The 21,322-nt window shown below is 44.1% G+C and overlaps 1 protein-coding gene across 1 annotated transcript in view; it reads left to right on the forward strand.

The window, feature by feature from the left end:
• The first annotated feature begins 8,515 nt into the window (after positions 1–8,515).
• Positions 8,516–21,322, forward strand: part of ZBTB8A (zinc finger and BTB domain containing 8A) — a 178,850-nt gene continuing 166,043 nt past the window's right edge. The window contains exon 1 of the mRNA XM_086955702.1: positions 8,516–8,651. The gene's annotated coding sequence lies outside the window, so the exon portion shown is untranslated. The remainder of the gene's footprint in view (positions 8,652–21,322) is intronic.

Below are 21,322 nucleotides of genomic sequence, written 5' to 3' on the forward strand. Positions count from 1 at the left end.
GGTACAGCCACCAGGTGGCATTAAGTATTGTGTCATCAGCCTAATTGGTCACTGGGCCCTGTGGACTGGGAGGATAAATTAGGATTGCGTGCTTTGAGATTTCCTTAACTAATATTTAACCTATATTATGGCTAGTTACGTCCCTACCCTGCAACTGCTGGGGCCCTAGCCTCAATCTTTTTCCTACCTCTCTGGAGGAATTGCACCATTGCACAGATCGAATGTCTGACAAAATATCGAAAGACAAAATATCTACATGCAAAAATATCGCAACAAAAATATCGATGTCAACAATATCGACATCATAGCTCCAAAAAGGTAAGTACAAAAATATCGAGAAAAAAATATAGAATGTCAAAAAGATCGTAATTTAAAAATATCGTTTTAAAAAAAATAAAAATAGGTAAAATAATTAAATAATACTCATAAATGTAATAAACATAGTTAAAATATGTTATAATATTTAAAATTAATAATTAATATACACAATTTAATTTAAAAAATTCATTAAACATACATGTAAAACATAATATATACTTACTTAATAATAACTTTTTATAATTATTTTAATTTATGGAAATAAACAAGGACCCCCTGAATGGGATACATTTCCTGGGTCAGGATAAAGCAATATGATGCGAAGGTAAAAAGCCAGGCAAATTAAAACAAATTATCTGGCAAAGAAAGATATAATTGAAAGAAAACACAGCATAAGGAGAAAGAAACTCAAACAAACTATGATAACATGAAAAATTTAATTATACTTATAAAAATTGATATGAACATATTCAATGATACAAATATTTTTAAAAGGTTTTAAAAAAACACACAATTCTTCAATCCAATTGATATACAGTAATCAGGGAAATATTAGAGCATTGATAATTCCCAAAATTAATCGAAGAAGCTGATTCCTGTCAACGCGTTTCGACACATGCATTGTGTCTTCATCAGGACAATTTCAGCAAAATTCTAGAGTTCAACAGATAAAAATGTTTAATATAAAAAACTCTCCTTATGTCTGATACAATACATTCATTACTATTCAACACAGTGGTATTACAATCTGTTGCCAGAGAGATAGTGATTTAACATGATACATTGCCAATGCAGAAACACATATATTTTGATTCACAAAAATGTCGGTTCTCAACAGGGTGGTCATGTAACCATAGAGTGGGAAAAAAAGAGCAGATTTTAGATAGAAACATAGATAAAGAGAAACAAGTTAAAAAAGGGGGTTACTGGTGCTCTTCTCCTAACTAATTTTAGATTGAATTCCTAAATTCTAATATATTCACCTTACACTTCCTATAAATGCCACCAGTTGATGTCTCTGAGTGACACTGTCTAGTAATTATATTTAAGACATGTGGGAATCCTATTTTTCAGTTGTAGACAAAAGATAAATTAAGCCTAATTTATTCATGCTACGATTTATCTGTTCTATGACTCTTACCTTTAGACTTGAAAAATATAACAAACGTATAAATAAATTAATATTTAAAGATAGATAAAGAATTATTATTAAATAAATGTAAACTATTTACAAATACCAATACATAATTATTTAGAACATAATTACCAAATAATAAAGTAACAATAAATTAATATTGAATACCAGTTAATAAAAATTAATTACCAATTAATAATTAACAATAATATAATTAACAAAACATTTAATGAAAATAAATTATTACTTAATTACATTTAAATTACTTCCCACCCTATTCCCCTATAAAAGAATAACTCGCTACAGAACATAATTATCAATTAATCAATGAATTAAAATTAATTCACAATTATTAAAATGTAATTACCAATTAATTAAAATTACTTTATAATTCCTAAAAATTTTAAATAAATGTAATACATTAAATTACTTCCCACCCTATTCCCTTATAAACCCACAACCCGCTATGGTACTAAAATACAAAAGTTACTAAAATTACATTTAAAAAAAACAGAAAACATATTAAATACCTAATTAAGTAACAATAAATTAATATTAAATATCAATTAATAAAAATCCATTACCAATCAATAATTAATTAACAATAATATAATTAACAAAACAATAATGAAAATAAATTATTACTTAATTACATCTAAATTACTTCCCACCGTATTCCCTTATAAACCCACAACCTGCTACGGTACTAAAATACAAAATTTACTAAAATTACATTTTTTTAAAAAACATTAAATACCTAATAATATACATAAAAAGCGATATTAGTAACATCGATATTAGTAACATTGATATTACTAAAATCGATATTTACAAAAATCGATATTACTTACCTTCGAAATTCTTTACCTTCGATATTTAAAAATCAATATTATTGTATATCGATATTTAAAAATCGATATTTTGTCTGCCTACCCACAGATCAACCTAATGTCTAATGGTTCAAAGCAGGCCATAGCTGCCTCCTTGCAGGTCCTTATGCCATACTTGTTCCATGTTCTTCATAGGAGCTTGAGCTGTTCCTCCATTAAGGTGGTGCACAGGCGGAGGATGTGAATGATGTCTTCCTGTCCCTGGTCACATAGCTGGAAGTTATACTGTGCTTCCCGTTCAATCCATAAAGTCTTGAGATCAGTAGTATCCCCAGCCTATGCAGTACCCCTAGCCTGTGTTTCAGCAACTGTATCTTCGTTCACTTTCTGTAGGGTTCGCCTACGTAGACCTGAGGTTTCAGCCTGGTGTAACTGTGGAGAGTCATCCAGCCATGCTTGCGTTAAGACAGATAATCCTTGTCCTCAAGCAATGACTGCAACTGGGCACTTGATTCAACCAACGTTTTAAACTCTAGATAGCTGATGGTTAAGTCACAAGTGTTGGTTAAGCCAAGAGTACTCAAGGCATGTAGAAGATAAGTCCTTGCCGGGGATCTATGCCTTGCTTCGAACGAAAGATAATGGCCAAGGGAGGCCTCCTTTGACAATTTGAGTTTGCAGCACCACACCATGAAGGCCGCCTTCCGTGCAAGTGACTGTTTAACAATCCCAAATTTCAGCCTGATCTGGGCAGGTGAAGAGTAAGAGGGTAGCTGGAAAGTCAACCTATACACCTTGAGTAACATTTTATCCAGTGTGTACTGTCCTACCCCCTAAGTGCCTCGCTTCCATAGGTCAGGGTTGGAAGAATCTTTGCTTGGGCCATCTGCAGAATCTGCATGAGCAATGGCCATTTCAGTTTTCTATAGATTTCTCTAAGGCCGAAAGCCAGTGCATTGCCCTTACTCCTAATTTCTTCAAGCTGTTCACTATAATTCCCATTCTCGTTAAAGTAGACTCCGAGGTACTTGAAGCTTTTTGCCAGCCCTAATTTTTCTTTGTCCAGAAACCACATGGGCTTTTGCGTTCTATAGCCTTGGACTGCTAAGATTTTTTGCTTTCTTTCTATTTATTGTCAGTCCATCCCTTGAGGAGTAGGCCAAGGTTGCATCAACAAGGTACAGGAAGCCAACCTTGGTTCTGCTAATTAAGACAAGATCATCCACATATAGCAGATTTGAAAGCTGAAAGCCCTCTAGTGTGGGCATATGAGAGTTAACTGCATTAAGAGCCGGGTGAGATCTGATACGAATATGTTGAATAGTGTTGGGGACAAGAACACAGCCCTGCTTAAGGCCTTGCATGGTTTTGATTGGCCTGCATAGGCCATCTCCAATTTTGATTCTGACCCATGTTTCTGAGTGCAAGAGTTCGAGGGCCCTTAACAGGCTGGCCGGGATGTTTAGGTTGGACAATTTCCACCACAGCTTCCCATGATCAACCCTATCAAATGTGGACTTTTAGTCGATGCAACCAAGGTAGACTGGGAGCTCTGGGTCTTTTCCTAGTCGGTAAATAGGGACAGTGTCATGTTGTTGACTGAGGTCCTTGTAGTCTTGGAGAAGCCAATCTGGTTCCGTTGGAATTATGGCACTAGTCTCAGTCCACTGAGTTGTTAATTAGTGCTACCAAGCGATAGTTCCCAGGGACCCCCTTGTTGTCCCCTTTGAAGATTGGTGCCAGAGTCAAACCTTGCCATGAGGGGGGAGGTGTTGTTGAGCTGCAAGATGGTGGAGAAGAGGGGTGTTAGCTGTGCAGCCCAAAATGTTGGGTCATCCTTGTAGATGGCCGGAGGAATTCTGTTCAGGCCTGGAGCACCCTCCCTGTAACCCTTTGCACTTTTTTTCAAAACAATTCTTGTAGAGACAGTGCACCAAGTGGATTTTTGATCGTTTCCCATATCGTCCTTTAGCTGCGTTCTTTAGGGCTCCAATTCATTTGCCTGTGTGCTAAATTGGCCTTACTGTGTCGCAGATTAGAATGATAAAGCAGGAATTTGGCACCAGATTGACTCGGAGATATTGGAGGAAGCCACATTTGGCAGGTGTCTGCCAATTCCATTTATTTTTCTTCATATCATGCAGCAGCTTTGCCCAGAAGGAATTCCATTGCACCATTTGACTCTTTTTTTCCTCCCTTTTCAATGTTTTCCTCACCGCTCGTAGATTAAGCAGTATGGCAACCTTTTGAGTGCTCTCATCAGATAGTTGGTCCTCCTGTTGGCCCATCTTATTGTGTAATTATTTCCCGGTCATGGAGGGAGGGTCATGATGTCTTTTTCTTGACCCAGACAGGCTTGGCATGCAGGTTGAAAAGTTTTGTGGTAAACCTTTCCCATTCAGTCAGAGTCTCCCCCCTGCGTAAGTGTAGATGCTATTAGTTGCTTAGCTTCAAATGCCAATGCAGAGAAAGACTCTGTAATGCATCTAAAACATTTGAGGTTGATAGTAGGATGTAGCTAGTGGACATCTAGTTCCTTAGGCCATATGGATTTAGGCTGTGTGTGGCATTGTACACAGACCTTTGTTATGGTTTTTGCTGGGTTGACTTTAGGTGCTAATGATCCATGAATCTAAGGCACGGAGGCAATCAACAGTTTTTGACTGTTTGGTTTTAAACAACCTGCCTTCTCAACCTGAATGAATCTCGTGTTAAAAGCGATGTGGCAAGCACCCAGGAGGCTACCTTAGAGGTTGCCCACCTGGTTGCTGCAGCTTCTCTGTGCTCTGGCTGGCAAACCCACGTTTTCCATGTTTGCTGCAGCCAAGAGAGGGTTCTGACCTCCAGCAAGGCAGTTTGTTCCTGGAGTCAGGAACAAAAGCTAGGGCAGGAAGGAGGTCACACGCCCCTCCTCCCAAGCAAGCTAGTGAAGGGCACATCTGGGCGGTGAGCATCAAAGACGGCACCTCCTCTGATATGCATCAAGGCTGACTCCTGTGGGAGGAAGCAGTCCTCCCCTGCCCAAGGCATATTTGCACCCAGACAAGCATAACATTAATAAAGGAGGAGTACACCCCCAGAAGGCTAGCTAAACCTTCAGGGTGGGCATCCTGGTTTGTACAATAAAATTAGATTTCTGCCATTTTAGGAGTGCCAGATTAGGGCGTTCTGGGTAGAAAAGGTGACCCACACCCCAGATGTGGTCATCTCATGGATGGACTAGCTGTATGGACTGGCAGCCCATTGGCTACTTGCTCCCACACCCCTAACTCCCCTAAATCTAGGATTTAAGGAACCCCCTGACACCAGAAACTTAGTTCTGAACAACCTGCATCAAAGAGGGCAGAAGAAGAGACCAGTGTCAGCGACAACCGGACTTGCACAAAGCAAAAGAGGGATACCCTGTACTGTGGCGAACCTCATGGAACTGCCTGATCGTGACTAATCCTAGGTTATCCCTTGTCCGCTCAGATAGAGGGACCCCTGTAGAAACCTGAAACACCCTCAGACTCTCCTGGACTAGTGGCACTAGTCCTCTGCAAAGTCCAGGTAAAACAACACTCCAGATCTGAAGAATCGCTGGCCATGGGGCCCTCCGAGGTATTGCCCAAATCCAGATGCTCTAGTGCATTGTTGGAACTATAGTTCTGCCTTGCACAGAGTTACAGGCAGATACCGAATTCCACTGGATGTCGAAGTTACTTTCTGCTCTACTTATGGCCAGTCCGGCAACTGACCCATTTACTTGACGCTGCACATAGAGAGAACTCCTTCCGACCCCGTTGTTGTGTTTGGGCATCTTTCTCCCCCACAGCACCATTTCAATGGTAACAGAAGCGGCTCCTTTTCAGCACCAGAGACAGCCAGGACAACTCTGCTCCTGGGCTCCATGGGCCAAGAAAAACTGAACTGTCATGGCTGTGTCCTGGGACATGATTCACCTTTACCCTGCAAGAGTACCACACAACTCAACCTGCAAGTTCCCGATTGTCACTAGTGATTTTCCAATAGACCACAATTATAAAGATCCACTGTATTATTTTGCACTGATTTTATATTGCTTCAACATGTTATAACTCCGGTTATATGTATGCTGCTCCGCTCATTTTGGTATAAATTAAGATAAAAATGCACTCTACTTTAATAAATTGGTGTAGGATTTCTCGAGTTGTGTCAATTACTTTTTGTTCATGTTGGTACTCTGAAATGCTTAATACATGCTCCTCTAGTAAAGCCTGACTGCTCTTTGCCACACTTCCAGGACTTAGCTACGGATTTATTAGTGTGAATCCAAGAACCATCTTTGGAGTATTGTGATAGTATTACATGGTGAGGTTTAACCCCCACACAACATAATATTCCACTTTCCTACAGGCCACACTAAAAACGGACTGTGAGGGCTGGGGGTGTGTGCATGTGTGTGAAGTGTACTATAGTAATCCTAGTGTCCTCCAGCATCTAACACTAATATCCAGTTTCAGGCAGGTCCTGTACACACAACAACCTCAGAGACAGAGGTCTGGTAGAACAAAAGCTGGGATTTCAGCAAACAGACAGTTGATACAAAATAGTTATTTTGCCATGTTTGCCTCCTTTGAAATACACCCCAATGGTCATATGAAAAACCCCAGTACGTCTGTCAAGCAGGTTTTGACACTCCAGTAGGATTTGACCCTCTGATGTCATACAAGAGACCCACTATGATTGAGGCTGTTCTGGCTGAGGGATAAAAGACGGATGCAAGCCTGTGTGGTAGCTACATCTGCTTGTGACAGGGCAGGCCTATTTGAAGGGAATGATCAGCATACAAGGGCACTCACTGCACATTTTTAAAACACTGGAACCGGTTCCTAGGTAGCATTAAAACGGAACCCTCCTAGTGGAAGCTGGGCTCATGCGCTCGCTACTTTCAAAGATCATCAGCTGCCACTGGCCTTATAACAGGCAAATATACAATGCACCAGGATGTCAAATATAACTGTTACCAGTGGCTCAGCCTCTCTTCCTGTCCTTGCTATCATTAATACCACCTGTATCTTTTCTTCCTTCCCCGTGCATCCTCTCACCCATGTTCAGTCCCTGTTACTAAATCAGGCACAGGAGGGTGACTTGATGGAAGTAATGAAGAAAAGAGATGATGATAATGGTGCAGGAGGAGACAAAAAGGGCAAAAAGAAGACAAAGACATAAAGGCAATAGTGAGTGAAGAGAAATGTGAGAGAACATATGGAGAAAGGAGACAGAGAGTACTGGGGCACTAAAGAAATGACGCGGTGTGATCAATTCCCCTGCACAGGGCAATTAAAGGACAATACTTGCACCCATAGTTGGCGGTTTAAAGTTTCAATAGCGTTTCGAGCAGCAACGAAGTGTCATATATGCTACTAGAAAGTCATGCAATTGCTCAGATTAATCTTATATTAACTGTATGGAAAAACAAATGCACCACAATTTTGGACCTGTGACATCGGCAGAACCAGTGTCCTCGTGACTCTGGTGTTTAAGAGGCTGTAAGAATTTGCGTTAAGCAGGAACTGCGCAGTGTTGACACATTCAGTTGCATTTTCTAACTATGGGCTTGATGGTGAGTTGTAGTTTCCTTAGGAACAGAATGAGCAGGCTGGCTGGTGGGGTGACAAGAGAACAGTTTGACCAGAGGTTAAGTAAAGCCGCAGACTGGATATTATGAGTTGAATATGTCGGTGTCATAAATGATGTGACTAAACGGAGTGGAAAGATAAAGAATAATTGGTTTCAGGCTTGAATGAAAAGTAAGGTGCACAAGCTCCAATTAATGAAAGCCACAGTCCTCTCTATGGGAGATGCACTAGTCTTCCACCGTGAGCTGCACAGTTCTTTCTCATCTGGATGCCTATTTTTCTCCGAGATGCACAAGCACCTTGCAGAAAACTCGTGAAATGTAGAACCTTACCCATACCCAAGAGTGCCAGGATTAAATTTATGCCCCCGCGGAGTTGGGCGGGAGCGTGTTTAAGTAAACTCTTGGGGGAAAAGTGCTGGTGTTTTGGAAAAGTAACAGCATTCTTTAGCCACTTCACGCAGCTGTGGGGGATGCTTTCTGAGACGTAGTGCCTCACCACACTCTTCACAACATAAACCGAGCTACCTTCCGTGCTCCGGGTGTCCCTGTGGATTACACCCCCTCCTCCTGTAGCGGGTGTCCGGGTGACACCGCCTTTGCCCCTCCTCTTCGGCCCTATACCTACCAATCGCCGCCCGCGAAGGCTGTGCCCGGATATGGCGTGTTGCCCTCCAAGGGAGTCGGCTGCCCGCGGGCGTCTTCCCCCCCGCCCGCCCCCAGCGCGGCATTCCGAGCCTCTACCGGCAGGGCTGTAGCGGGCGTGCGGGTGAGTGACACCCCCGGGGGTCGTTTTGCGAAGTGTTGAGGGAAAGAGTTTGATGCCCCGGGTGAGCGCCGTGGTTCTCGGGTGCAGCCTGAGACTAGGGTGGGTTGCGGAGAGACCTGTGACGGGGCGGTGTTTGGGCCGGAGATGGAGGGGGGTGTTGGTTTAATGGAGGGGTCTGCAGGGCGTGCGTCGTTATGAGGCTCGCGCCGGGCTCCTGGCAGGGGGTGACATCCATTGGGTCAGTCCTTTGTTCCCGGCTCTCGGGCGTCTCTCCAGTGCGTGCAGACAGACAGCGAGCTCAGCCAATCAGAGGCCCGTCAGTCCAACCCCGCAGTTAGAAGCCAGCATCGCAAGACAGCAGCTCTTCCCAAACTAAGGGGCCACGCGATGCTGGCCTGCAAATACAACGCCCCTGGAAATTTTGCTACCACCCTTGCTGCTAATCATACAAGCGGGCCACTACATCTCTCTTGCTGCAATTATTTCGAATAGCCCCTTATATTGTACACCCTTACAAGAGATAACACCTCCATCTGAAAATACCCCCGCTGTGCACCGCACCAGCAGCCTATTAGTAACCCCCACTACATATGGTGCCAGTAGCCACTACATAGCCTACTGTTGCAAAACATACCTGCTAAACAACGCACCGTTGCAGACGGTGCTAGTAGCCTAATGGTCAAATGGTGCCAGCCGACCCTGTACACCCCAACGCTGTAAATGGCAATAACCCCTGCACATACCGCAGCTGTAAAAGATGTGAGCAGCTCATACATACACCACTGAATCAAATTATGTTGGCAGTCCCCACACATTCCGCCTCTGCAGATGATGCTAGCAGTTCCCACGTATCCCTTGGACGCAATTAGTGATAGCTGTCACTATTACTCTACCCTTCATATGGTGAATATCATATTCACCATATGAAGGGTAGAGTAATAGTGACAGCTATCACGAATTACGTCCTGTTTCACCAGCCTTAGCAGAAGCAAGTGGGGCTACTAAGTCCCAGCTCACCCCATAACATTACACCTTGAAATTATTTTGGTCTATAACCCGGCTAGTCAACCCCCCGCAAATATACCCAGAACTTCCTTTTCGGTAACATTCTCCTTAGGGGCAAGCAAAGAGGTTGCTTGCCACTAAGGAGAATGTTACCGGACAGGATGTTCTGGGTATATTTGCGGAGGAGGGTTGACTAGCCGCGAATTGAGTTTCAGCCATCTTCTACAACACGAATAAGACCCGCAAACCTTCCGTTCGTAAAAAAAAGAAGTATTTCCGTCGCACAGCAAAAAGGACTAGCAGACCTTTCGAATTTGGCCCTGCTGCGTCACCCCGCACAGACGCCCTTTGTGCCAGGTATCTTGATAGTTCATGTATGAAAGTAGGGATGTTTTTATTAGAAGGAGGAAAGAAACAGAGAAGCCCTTAGTGATCTGTGGGGTCCAGGCCTACAAAATAATACTAGTTGGTATGGCAAATATTAGTGTATCGAGAAAGGTTGATGTACCCGGCAGTTTTATTAACATTCTCGTTTACTGTGAGCTCTGTTCACTATATATACCTAAACACTTACATATTTGTATTTAATTTAAGTTACAGCGACGTTGGACTTTTTATTTTATTTACAGTGGTCCGAAAAGGAATTCAGACACAGTGAAAATGATGCAGCAGTACACGTTGACCTGCATCCTGATGCTAGACTGAAAAATGTTGTGGCAAGAGTTTTTGTTTGTTAGTCTTGAGTCAAGAGTACATGCATTTCTTTCGTGCTCAATACTTCTGCACCTGCATAGGTTTTTGCGGTTTTCCTAGATGAGTGCTATGACCTTCTTGAGATATATATAATGAGTTACATCGATTCTAAAGGAAAAACATAGCTCCACTGTAAATGAGGCTTAAATAATTAAAATCATATTTTCCGCAATTTACGTTTATGAGGAGACACAACATAAAGTTAGACGAGATGGCTTGTAGGTTAGTATGTAGTTCTTTCATTTCTCTCTTAACGGGTCCATCCAGGAATTGCGAAGACAGGAGATTTAACAAGCATTTACAAATCAACGGTCTCGCCTTCGGAAAAGTTAGAGCTATTGGCATTGTAAATGACAAACTTTTTATTTATGTGTTGGTTTTGAAAACAGATAAATAAATGGCATTGTCATTTACAATGCCAATAGCTTAATCTTTCGCAAATTCGAGACCTATTGCATTTGCACCCCCCCCACACACACAGCGCCACACACACACACACACACAATGCCACACACACACACACACACAATGCCACACACACAATGCCACACACACAAAGAGCCACACACACACACAGAGCGACACACACATACACACACACATTGAGCGCCACACACACACACAGAGCGCCACACACACACACAGAGCGCCACACACAGAGCACCACACACACACACACACAGCGCCACACACAGCTCCGGGTGTGAGGGTGAGGGGATGTGAGGGTGTGTGAGGGGGTGAGAGGGTGTGTGAGGGTGTGTGTGAGGGTGAGGGTGTGAGTGAGGTTGTGTGTGAGGGTGAGAGAGTGGTGAGGGTGTGTGAGGGTGAGGGGGTGTGAGTGAGGGTGTGAGAGGGTTTTGAGGGTGAGAGGTGGTGAGGGTGTGTGAGGGTGAGAGGTTGGTGAGGGGGTGTGAGGGTGAGGGGGGTGAGGGTGAGTGAGGATGTGGGAGGGTGTGTGAGAGGGTGTGTGAGGGTGAGTGATGGTGAGGGTGAGTGAGGGGGTGTGAGGGTTAGGGGGTTGAGGGGGTGTGAGAGGAGTAGCAAACTTAAGGGGTGGGATAGCCACAATTTTGGACAAGCCAATGGCTGTCAGGTAAGCAAAACCTAAACATGATTTGTAAGTTTTGCGACATAATGAAACGTGAGTCTGCATGACCTTTTTTTTTTTTAACTGTCTCCAATACCTGTGGCTTTTAAGCCAATTGTTAACAGAAATTTTGCTGAAAAAGTCCCTGTTATACCAGAGTATTTCAGTGTTGTCTTGAGGAGGGCGATAACCCCGGGCTGTTGAGGGGAGGTCTCAGAGGCTTGTTTAACGCACCATGAATGAAAGTTTTGAAATATTTCATAAGTGCCCCTTCTTAACCTATGGCATTTTAGCAGGTTTTTGGGGTGACAAGCGTGCCTCAAACTGCATGCTTAAGTCTCTTGGTGAATTTTATGGCTGGCAGCTATTCCACACCATGTTCAAGGTTCAGAAACTCTACTCTGTTTTGGCTCGCATTTCTCCATGGGACAGTGGTCGAGCGTGGCAAGAGCCCGCATCGACCCTTGCCTGAGTTGCATATTTCTATTTTAAAGCACGGGAATATCTCCTTCCTTATTATCGTTGTGAGGGCACTATTCACGTAGAAGTAGGAATCCACAGGCTGCCCGATCAAGAATTTAAAAGTACCCCATGATTTGCGAGCAACCTGTTTTACCGCGTCAAGTGGCTCGCACGCATCCATCCTATCTTTGTCATTGTACGAAGCACTTTTGTTACTTGGTAGCGATTACTCACCGTTTTGGGTAGGTTCATGCTGCACAATTGGATAAACATGTTTCCTAAAAGTACAGGTCTAAGAAGCCCTCTTGCTAGGTGCACTCAGTGTCGCCAAGGAGCCCATGGCTGTGGCCTGCTCCTACGGATCTCTGAGGGAGTCTTTGTAACGGAGTAACATTACACACATCATCCCGTCACTCGTGTTAGCGGTCCATTCCACCCCGCAAGCTTGGTAGTATGCCGGTGGGGGGGGGTTCCTGGGTGAAGGCGAAAAAGACAGCTAAGGCCACCGGAAGCAGACGTGGCCAGCCTAGGTAGGAAGGAGCCCCGCATGCAAGGTGGGATGAGGTGGTAGCACACAGCCGCGCGCAGCCGGGGCCGACCATTCAACCCCGGACAGCGAGGCCCACAGAGCGGGAGACTTCCGCCTGGCAAGCTAGCCCCCCTGCTGGACCAGACATGCCACAATACTTCCCAGTGAGTAATACTGTAATTATCAACTGTCTGGTCTCCCTTTGATTTGGAAATAAAGCGAAAACTACAACTAAATCATTTTAAGTGTGTCACCTGAACACGTGGTCTAACCTCCAGTGACACTTGCCCGCCCCATGTTACTCTAATACGAGTGGTGTAGCCGACACTGTGGGCAATGATCAAATAACCTGTGACCAACTTTTCAGGGAATTAACCTCGATTGCTTAGATGTTTAGAAGACCACGTTAGAGTTCCAGGATATCACAACTTCAACAACAGCCCTTTCTTACTTTAAGGGGGAGAAGATATATATGCCCTCACCAAACACGTGGCGCTAGAAGAAAATTCTGAGCGAACAGGGGCTTCGAATAACGATTACGGAGCCCTTTGGAGGACGTGAGCTTCTGTCTGGTGCAGTTTCGACCCACAGAAATCACCGCCCGAGGCTCTTAGCCCCGCGTGCCGCTTTGGAACCCGTAATCGACTTCCTATCGCTCCCGCACTCAGCAACTGTGTGCGCCTCTCTCCAGCGGCGCCTCGAAAAGGGGTTTTGACGTCACTTCCGTATGCAGTTGGAAAGTGCGAATGGTTTCCTCACAGAACAAGACATAAACAAGCCCTAAGCACTAAGCCCCGTCCTTTGCAGACTGGAGGGGCGTGTTTTTCTTTCTCCCCTTTTCTCCATTGGCTGGAATGTAAACAACGGGCGTGTTTTTGACTTGTTGTTTACCATTCCAGCCAATGGAGAAGAGGGTAGAACAAACTGAAAAAAACGCCCCCCAATCCGAAAAGGACAGGGCTTAGAGCGAGACAATGATGACACTGAGACCTTTTCTCCAATGGATGGTCGCCCGTTTCGGAGGCCAGCCAATGGAGAAGAGGGGCGGGGTTTACCCTGGCTACTCAGTCATTATGTCTTGCTGGCGAGACTGCGCATGTGCGCAGCCTATGCCAGTCTCGACCTAAAAACCTCAGCATGCATGCATACAAGAATGCCTAATATTGCTGATTGTTACAGAGGCAGGACTGGGCAAAAATAACTTTTATTTCCACGCTGGATGGGCGCTTTCATTCTTAAGCTGCTGAGACTTTTCACCCTAGTGCAAAGCACTGATTTCTGATGTTTGGTGCATTTCATACTCAATCCTTCACAACGTGTGTTCTTTAAAGATATGTATGAATGAGCAGTACTAAGTCCTGAAGTCCTGATGTTCCAGATTCTGGAAGCTGCCCCAGATGATTAGTAGAATGGTGTTTGGTACTGGGTTTGTCATCCTCAAAAGAGTGAAAGGCTGAGTGGACCAACAAAGATATTCATCTTTGACCAAAGAGTCAATCATGGATAGCATTTCATTTGATAACTTTATTTCGGCCGAAGACCATAAAAGTGCAGATAAAATACATACAAAGCACAAGGAATTAAGACAATAAATAACAACAATTGTTAAAAATGAATTAAACTCAGAAGTTATCAAAGAACAGAAGTATAAAATTCATACTTGGTCACAGATATTATACAAAGATTTGCCTTCTGCGCCACATACCAAATAAGAAACGGGATACGGCAAAAACAATAGGGGGATGGGTATCAAAGGTCAAGACCCGACAGCCCTGCACACAATGTCAAAATCCGAGATTCCTGCATAGTGGGGTTAACCAACATTTCCTAATTATTGCATACGCAGGACAGAAAAATATAACATGGGGGACGTCTTCTCCTTTATAGTTGCATGCAGGACAGGCTTCCCTATCTGATTTTGACCATTTGCAGGTAAATATCCTGATAGGCAGACTGCCATGCCTTAGCTTGTCGTAAATATTTAATTTACCGTCTTAATTTCTATGCAGGTAAGTACTTAATCAATAATAACTCAATCGGAAAGAAAAAAACAGAGTCCGTGGTGTTAGAGTTCTTAGGGGTTTTATTCCTTAAAAAGGAATCGTTCCGGAACTGGATATCATGTTCCTGCAACCACAAGGGGTTCAGGAAGGGATAGAGCCATATTTTATTGACAATACATAGCTTATATACTTAATTCACATCATAGAAACCAATATAGTAGGCGTAACAGCTGAGAGAAGACAAGATAACAGCATCCACGTGTTAGGAGTACGTAATCAGAAGGCGTGAACTGGGCGTGAACTAGAGGTGTGTGCTAGAAACGTCACAGGTAGGTGTCATAAGTGGGTGGCACAAAACAGAAATGTTGCAATGTCAGCAGAAATCGGAGGCTTGGATGCGCGCGCAGCTGCATGACGTGTGATTGACGTGAAACTGGAGGGTGCAGGGGACTTGACATTTACACTAGCGGAAAGAGACAGAAGTCTGGCATGTCAGATCAACTCGTACTTCTATCATATCTGATGTTTGGGAACCATATTATCTGAACGGAAAAGGTCTCTGGGGCAGAAGCTATTCTATACTGACTGTGAGTGCGTGTATAAGCGCCCTAGTGTCTGCATGAGAAGCGTGGGGGCATGGGCATTCCATGGGAGCATGGTAACAGAGGCTATGAATTACTTGCACGGAGACAGTGAGGCCGGCCCTTCGGCTCTGCAGCTGGGAGGATGTTTACTTAAACTAGTAGGCAGGAATGTATTTTCGAGGAGCGAAACAGATAATTCGAAGGTTGTAGTCAGTCTTGGCAGGCAGCAGGCTGAGCTAAGCGCGGTGGGCCGCGCTGGAAGTAAGTCAGAGTTCACGGGTACAGAGGCAGCCTGGGCTGAGGCTTTCAGAGTCAGAAGCCAGAAAAAAGGCTCGATGGCAGAAATTCAGGGCCTACTTTGCCAGAGCTGAAAAACGTGTAAAGTACACTACAAAAAGACGTTGGCATAGCATACTTAGGAACGGACTATTCAACCCATTCAGGGTGGGTCTGAAAGAGGACAGGTTAACGTTGGACGCAAATGTATTTGCGTCTTCATAGCTGGCACAGGAGGGAAGTTACATGCACTTTAAGCTGGTACATGGAGACGGTGGGGTACACGATAGGGAACACAACTTGACCATAAAATTTATATTTCCTCATTCCCTCCTTGTTCCCTACGGACCCTTCATGATATATCGATCCTCATGAATCGATCAGTTTGTTCTTGTAACATCATTTGCTCTTCTTTCTTTCTTTGACGTTGTGAGAGAAAACTGGAATGTTCAATGCATGATGTGGCACACAGTCCACAAATCGCTGGCCCACACTGTAGGCACAGGCAGCAACTGAATACTAGGACTAGGCCAATGCCTAGGAAGGATAGGATCTTTCATCCCCAAGCGGTTAACGTTGTCCAGAACCAACCGGACCAAGTCCAGGTGCCTGGATTCTGATGTATCAGATTGGCAATTTTATGAAGACGGGTAATAGCTTTGTATACGGATGGTGCGTTTTCTGGAATGAAAACACAGCAACTTGACCCGATGACCTTACAGGCTCCACCTCTATCTGCCAAGATGACGTCAATAACAAGACGATTCTGAAGGACAACAACCCGCATGGCGGACTGCTCTTCGGTTAAGTTACCTAGGGCGGAGGCAGTTTCATTCACTACTGCTTCAAGTGTTCTAGTTAATCTGCGTATTAGTTTACTATTTTGGACGGGGCCTAAGAAGAAAAAGAATCCTTTATTAAAATCGGTGTATTGTTCCCATGCTGTTTCTGTGTAGTCGACAAGCGAGAGATCTCTTCTGAGTCTATTCTTTACTAGATTTGTATTTCTGTGATAATCAGGAGGGGCTAGAAAAACAGGTGGCAGAAGGAATGCAATATAACAGGTACCATCCCAATCTGGAGGTAAACGTATGTATGCGGTATGACCACAAACAAAATAAGAATGACGGATAGCTTTAAAGGACGATTTACCATGATCACTGAATTCGACCACAGTAGTACATTTACTATGACCTAAGTGTACTGAACCTCTCTTACTGACACATAATTCACCAGTGACTGGTAATACTGACATAGCGGGCAGAACTGGTGCAGCTTCGGGTTCAACAGTAAGAATCATAAGGTTAATTGTGTAATTACCTAATCCATATACTTCATTTTCTAGATCAGTTCCTATTCTAGTGGGGAGTCCCTCCTTATCAGGGTAACAGACATCGAGCAGAACTAAGTTCAAGTTTCCCCAAACCCAGCTCCCTTTGAAAACAGCAATATCAGGATCTAAGGAATTAATTATTTTAAACCATGCACCACAGGAGCCATTGTGAGTGAACGGGTACGGAAAGAGGGGCAGAGCTCCCTTGTAATTCTGGTAGGGAGGGAGTCGGCCACATATCCAGCAATTTGTAGCATTATTAGTCTGATGGGAATGATGTAACATACTAATGAATGTGTTGTTGCGCAGCGCGAGTCTGTAAGAAAGTTCATGTGGAGGTAACTCGCTAAAAGAATGTTCAGCAGAAACATTGTAAGCAGATTGTTCACGCTTGAAAATAGGGTAATAGATAGGAAGCAGTATACTTGCAACAATAATCAGAAGACTTAGAAAAAACATAATTAATAATGTCACTATACAGTGACTACGCAGTGATTTGCAATATGTACGTTTCTTGAGTTGTCTCTCTCTCTCTCTATCTCGATCTAGGGGATACATGTCAGAAACTATTTAACCGATTCACCTAGGGGAGGACTTAAACAATTAAACTGTCTGACTTGCTAGATCGGAGTTTTAATTTATACTCCTCTTGGGGAGTTTTCTCTCGTTCGGAAACTTTAAAGTCACTAGGCTCAATACAGTCTTTGGAAGGGGTGGACGAGTCTGGGTCTGGTTTCAGTTCGTTGCATTGTTTAATATGGCTCGTGTGGATCCACCCCTTTCTGCCTTCCACTTTTACTGCGGTCCTCGTAGTAAGAAGGACGGTCTTCGGCGCTTTCCAGCGGGGCTCCAGCGGACTTTTCCTATCGAAGTTCCTAATCAAGACCAGGTCCCCGGGACGGACATCATGCGGCTTTACATCAGTGTTGTCAGGGAAGGCTGCGGCAACCTGTGAACGACATGATTGGAGTGCAGACATCAAGGAGGCAAGGTAATCTGTCAACATGTTACAATCAACATCAGTAATTTTCTTAGGAATGGGCGTCCCCCACATATTCGGTGGTCTACCAAAGACCACTTCGTACGGGGATAGTCCTGATCTCGAGTGGGCAACCATTCTCATGTAGAACAGTGCAACTGGCAGGGCGACTATCCAGTCGACCCCTTTCTCTTGACATATTTTAGCAAGGCGGATCTTTAGTGTCTGGTTATGCCTCTCTACAAGGCCTGCGGCTTCCGGATGTCGGACACAATGGAATTTCCACTGATATCCTAGCAGCAAGGAAACTTGTTTCATTAATTCGGATGAGAATGGCTGTCCGTTATCTGAGTACACGACACGAGGCAAGCCGTACCGTGGGAAGAATTCTCGAACCAGCTGCTTGGCAGTGGTCGGAGCAGTGTAATCTGGGACTGGATATGCTTCGGTCCAACGGGAAAGTGCACAAACAATTACGAGGACATATTTGAATCCTCGACAACGGTCCATCTGGATATAATCCATCTGGAGGACTTCAAAAGGGTGATCGGGAGGATGAAATCCACCTTGCTCTACAGGGACGCTTTTACCTGGATTGAACTGACAACAGATCATGCAAGTACGCACTTTCTGTTTTGCTGCTGCTCGTAAGTGTTTATTGCTCCAAAGATTTTGTAAACTGTCTAACATCGCTTTTTCTCCTAGATGTGCTGGACTATGTGCTGTATTGATTATGACTTGAACCATAGAGTCAGGGAGAAACCATGTAGATTTTCCCTTCGTCATCCAACCTTGATCTGTCTGGATCCCTCCTAATTCAGTCCATTTCTTTATTTCATCTGGGGTAGCATGTGTCTGAATATCGATTACATCTAGTGTGGGATCCCTGACTGTCATACAATTTGTCGGTACTATTGTCTTTGTCACGTCAGTTGTCTGAGTGTGAGTCAATACTGTATGTTTTGCTGTCTGGTCTGCCAGGTCGTTACCCTGGGAAACAGAATCTGTAACTTTAGTATGTGCTTTACACTTCATGACGGATATGCCTGAAGGCAGATGTATTGCTTCTAACAGTGCTTGAATGAGGGGACCATGTTGGATCTTGGCACCATGAGAGGTCAAGAAACCTCTTTCTTGCCATAACATTCCGAAGTCGTGTACAACTCCGAACGCATAACGGGAATCAGTGTATATGTTAACATTTCTGTTCTTGGCTAGTATACAGGCTCGGGTCAGAGCAATAAGCTCTGCCGCTTGAGCGGACAGTGTGTCAATACGATATGTTTCTTTAACTTCAGTTTCAGTGGTCACTGCATACGCGGCCACTAATTCTCCTGTACTTGTTCTCATACATGAACCATCCACATAAAGTGTCAGGTCTGGGTTTGTCAATGGAACATCGGTTAAGTCTCGTCGAGGCTTTGTTACTGCATTAATGATCTCTATACAATCATGCGGGGCTGGATCTGTCATACTTGTAGGTAACAGTGTTGCGGGGTTCAGAATGCTGCAGCGTCTGATTTCTATGTGTGGCTGGAATAGCGTTAATTCGTAACCTGTCAGTCGTGCTATAGTCAAGTGCTGAGTCTGGGTTCTGTTTAAAAGAACCTCTACAGAATGTGGAACTTGTACTGTTAGCTGATGGCCTAAAACAATTGAATCGCTTTGTCTGATTGCTAATGCTGTCGCTGCTACTGACTTTAAGCACGCAGGGAGTGCCTGGGCTACTGAATCCAATGTACTTGAAAAATAAGCGCAAGGCTTATGTGAACCTGCTTGATCTTGGGTGAGGACAGACAACGCTGTACCATCACGTTCTGTAACAAAAAGTGTAAACGGTTTACTGTAACATGGTGTCGCTAAAACTGGTGCCTGGCATAATGCTTTCTTTAATTCCTCAAAGGCTTGTGTGTGTTCCTGAGTCCAAGGGAGGACAGTCGAAGTCGCTGCCTCTTGTGTTGTTAACTGAATGAGTGGTTTAGCTAGAAATGCATATTGAGGAATCCATTGTCTGCAGTACGAGGTGAGGCCTATGAAGGCCCGCACTTCCTTTTGTGTCTGGGGTTGTGGCATATTTACAATTAACTGAATGCGATCGGGAGTGAGCTGTCTCCCCACTTTGGACAGCAAGTGACCCAAGTACACAACTTGCTGAACACAGAATTGTAGCTTCGAAGGAGACACCTTGTGTCCCTTGTCGGCCAGAAAATGTAATACTGTCAGTGATGCTTGTTCACATTCGGGCTCACTTCGTGCGGTGATCAGCAGATCATCGACGTATTGCAGTAAAGCGGTGTTAACTGGCATTTGAATACAATCTAGTTGTCTTTTCAGTGCTTGACTATAGATGCTGGGGCTCTCTGTGAATCCTTGAGGTGCGCGGGAAAATTTGAAACTTCGTCCATTTAAACTGAATCCGAAGAGGTATTGGCTCTCTGGATCAATGGGTACACTAAAGAAAGCGTTCTTGAGATCAATTACAGTAAAGAACGTTGCTTCAGAATCAATAGCAGTCAATAGGGAAGAGATATCGGGGACCACAGGGTACTGTGGTACAATGCATTTATTCAGTTCTCGCAGATCAATCACCAGCCGATATACTGGCGGTGCATTGGGATCAGTACGTTTAAGGATCGGAATGATGGGTGAATTACAGATATTGGAGTCGGTCTCTACGACCACTCCTTGGGCAATGAGCTCTTCAATGATTTCCAGTAAAGCCACTACAGCATCAGGTGGTAACTTGTATTGTCTGATTCGGGGTAAAACAACCCCTGTCTTGAGTGTAACACGGTACGGTGTGATATGCATACAACCTACATCAGTTGGGCCTTTTGCCCACAAGTGATCTGGTACATTTTTCAATCTGACATCAAACTCTCGTAATACATAATGACCCTTGAAATCCCGCAAAAAGAGTCTAACTCCCTCCGGGGAACAGCATATTATGGCTCCTAGAGCCTTCAATGTCTTTCTTCCTAACAGATTTTCTGGACATGATTTCGTAAGTAATAAGTCTGTAACACGTGATAACGGACCCACAGCCAGGGGGACGGGTTCTGATACCTCATTTACAATGGGCTGTCCTGAAAAACCAAGGGAAACATTCTGTGAGCCTGAGAGGGGTGCCCCTGGGACTTCGTCATGGCTTATTGTGGTGCGGCTTGCCCCTGTGTCAATTAAAAACTTTCTGTCTTTTCCCAATACTTGACTGTGTACATAAGGACCTTCTTGATCTACAGGAATTTCAATAAGAGGCAAGCCCAACTCCCTCTCTAGGCTGTTTCATGCGTATCGTTGGTAATCGGGGTAAGCAGATTGGGCATACTGGTACATCTGTTGGGAAACTTGTTGAGTCGCGGCAATGGGCTGTGGCTGTGATACCGCTACTGTCTGTGCTGTATGAGATGAAGCATGCATAGGCTGCGTATTCTGCATGGGCTGTACGTTCTGTGAGGTCTGTTGCTGGGCCTGATCTTGTCTCGGTGGATGCGGTCTCTCTTTAGTTTTACCTGTTGCTATGTTATGTTTCAGAACGGGACATTCATGTACGTAGTGACCTGGCTGCTTGCAATAGTTGCATGTCCCTTTTACTGGAGCTGCGGTGTGACCTGTAAGGGTCGTACCCTTTCTTTGGCCGTCGACTGGAACTGATTGGGC

The sequence above is a fragment of the Lissotriton vulgaris genome, chromosome 2_1 (assembly GCF_964263255.1).
Source record: "Lissotriton vulgaris chromosome 2_1, aLisVul1.2, whole genome shotgun sequence".
In the NCBI taxonomy this organism is placed as follows: domain Eukaryota; kingdom Metazoa; phylum Chordata; class Amphibia; order Caudata; family Salamandridae; genus Lissotriton; species Lissotriton vulgaris.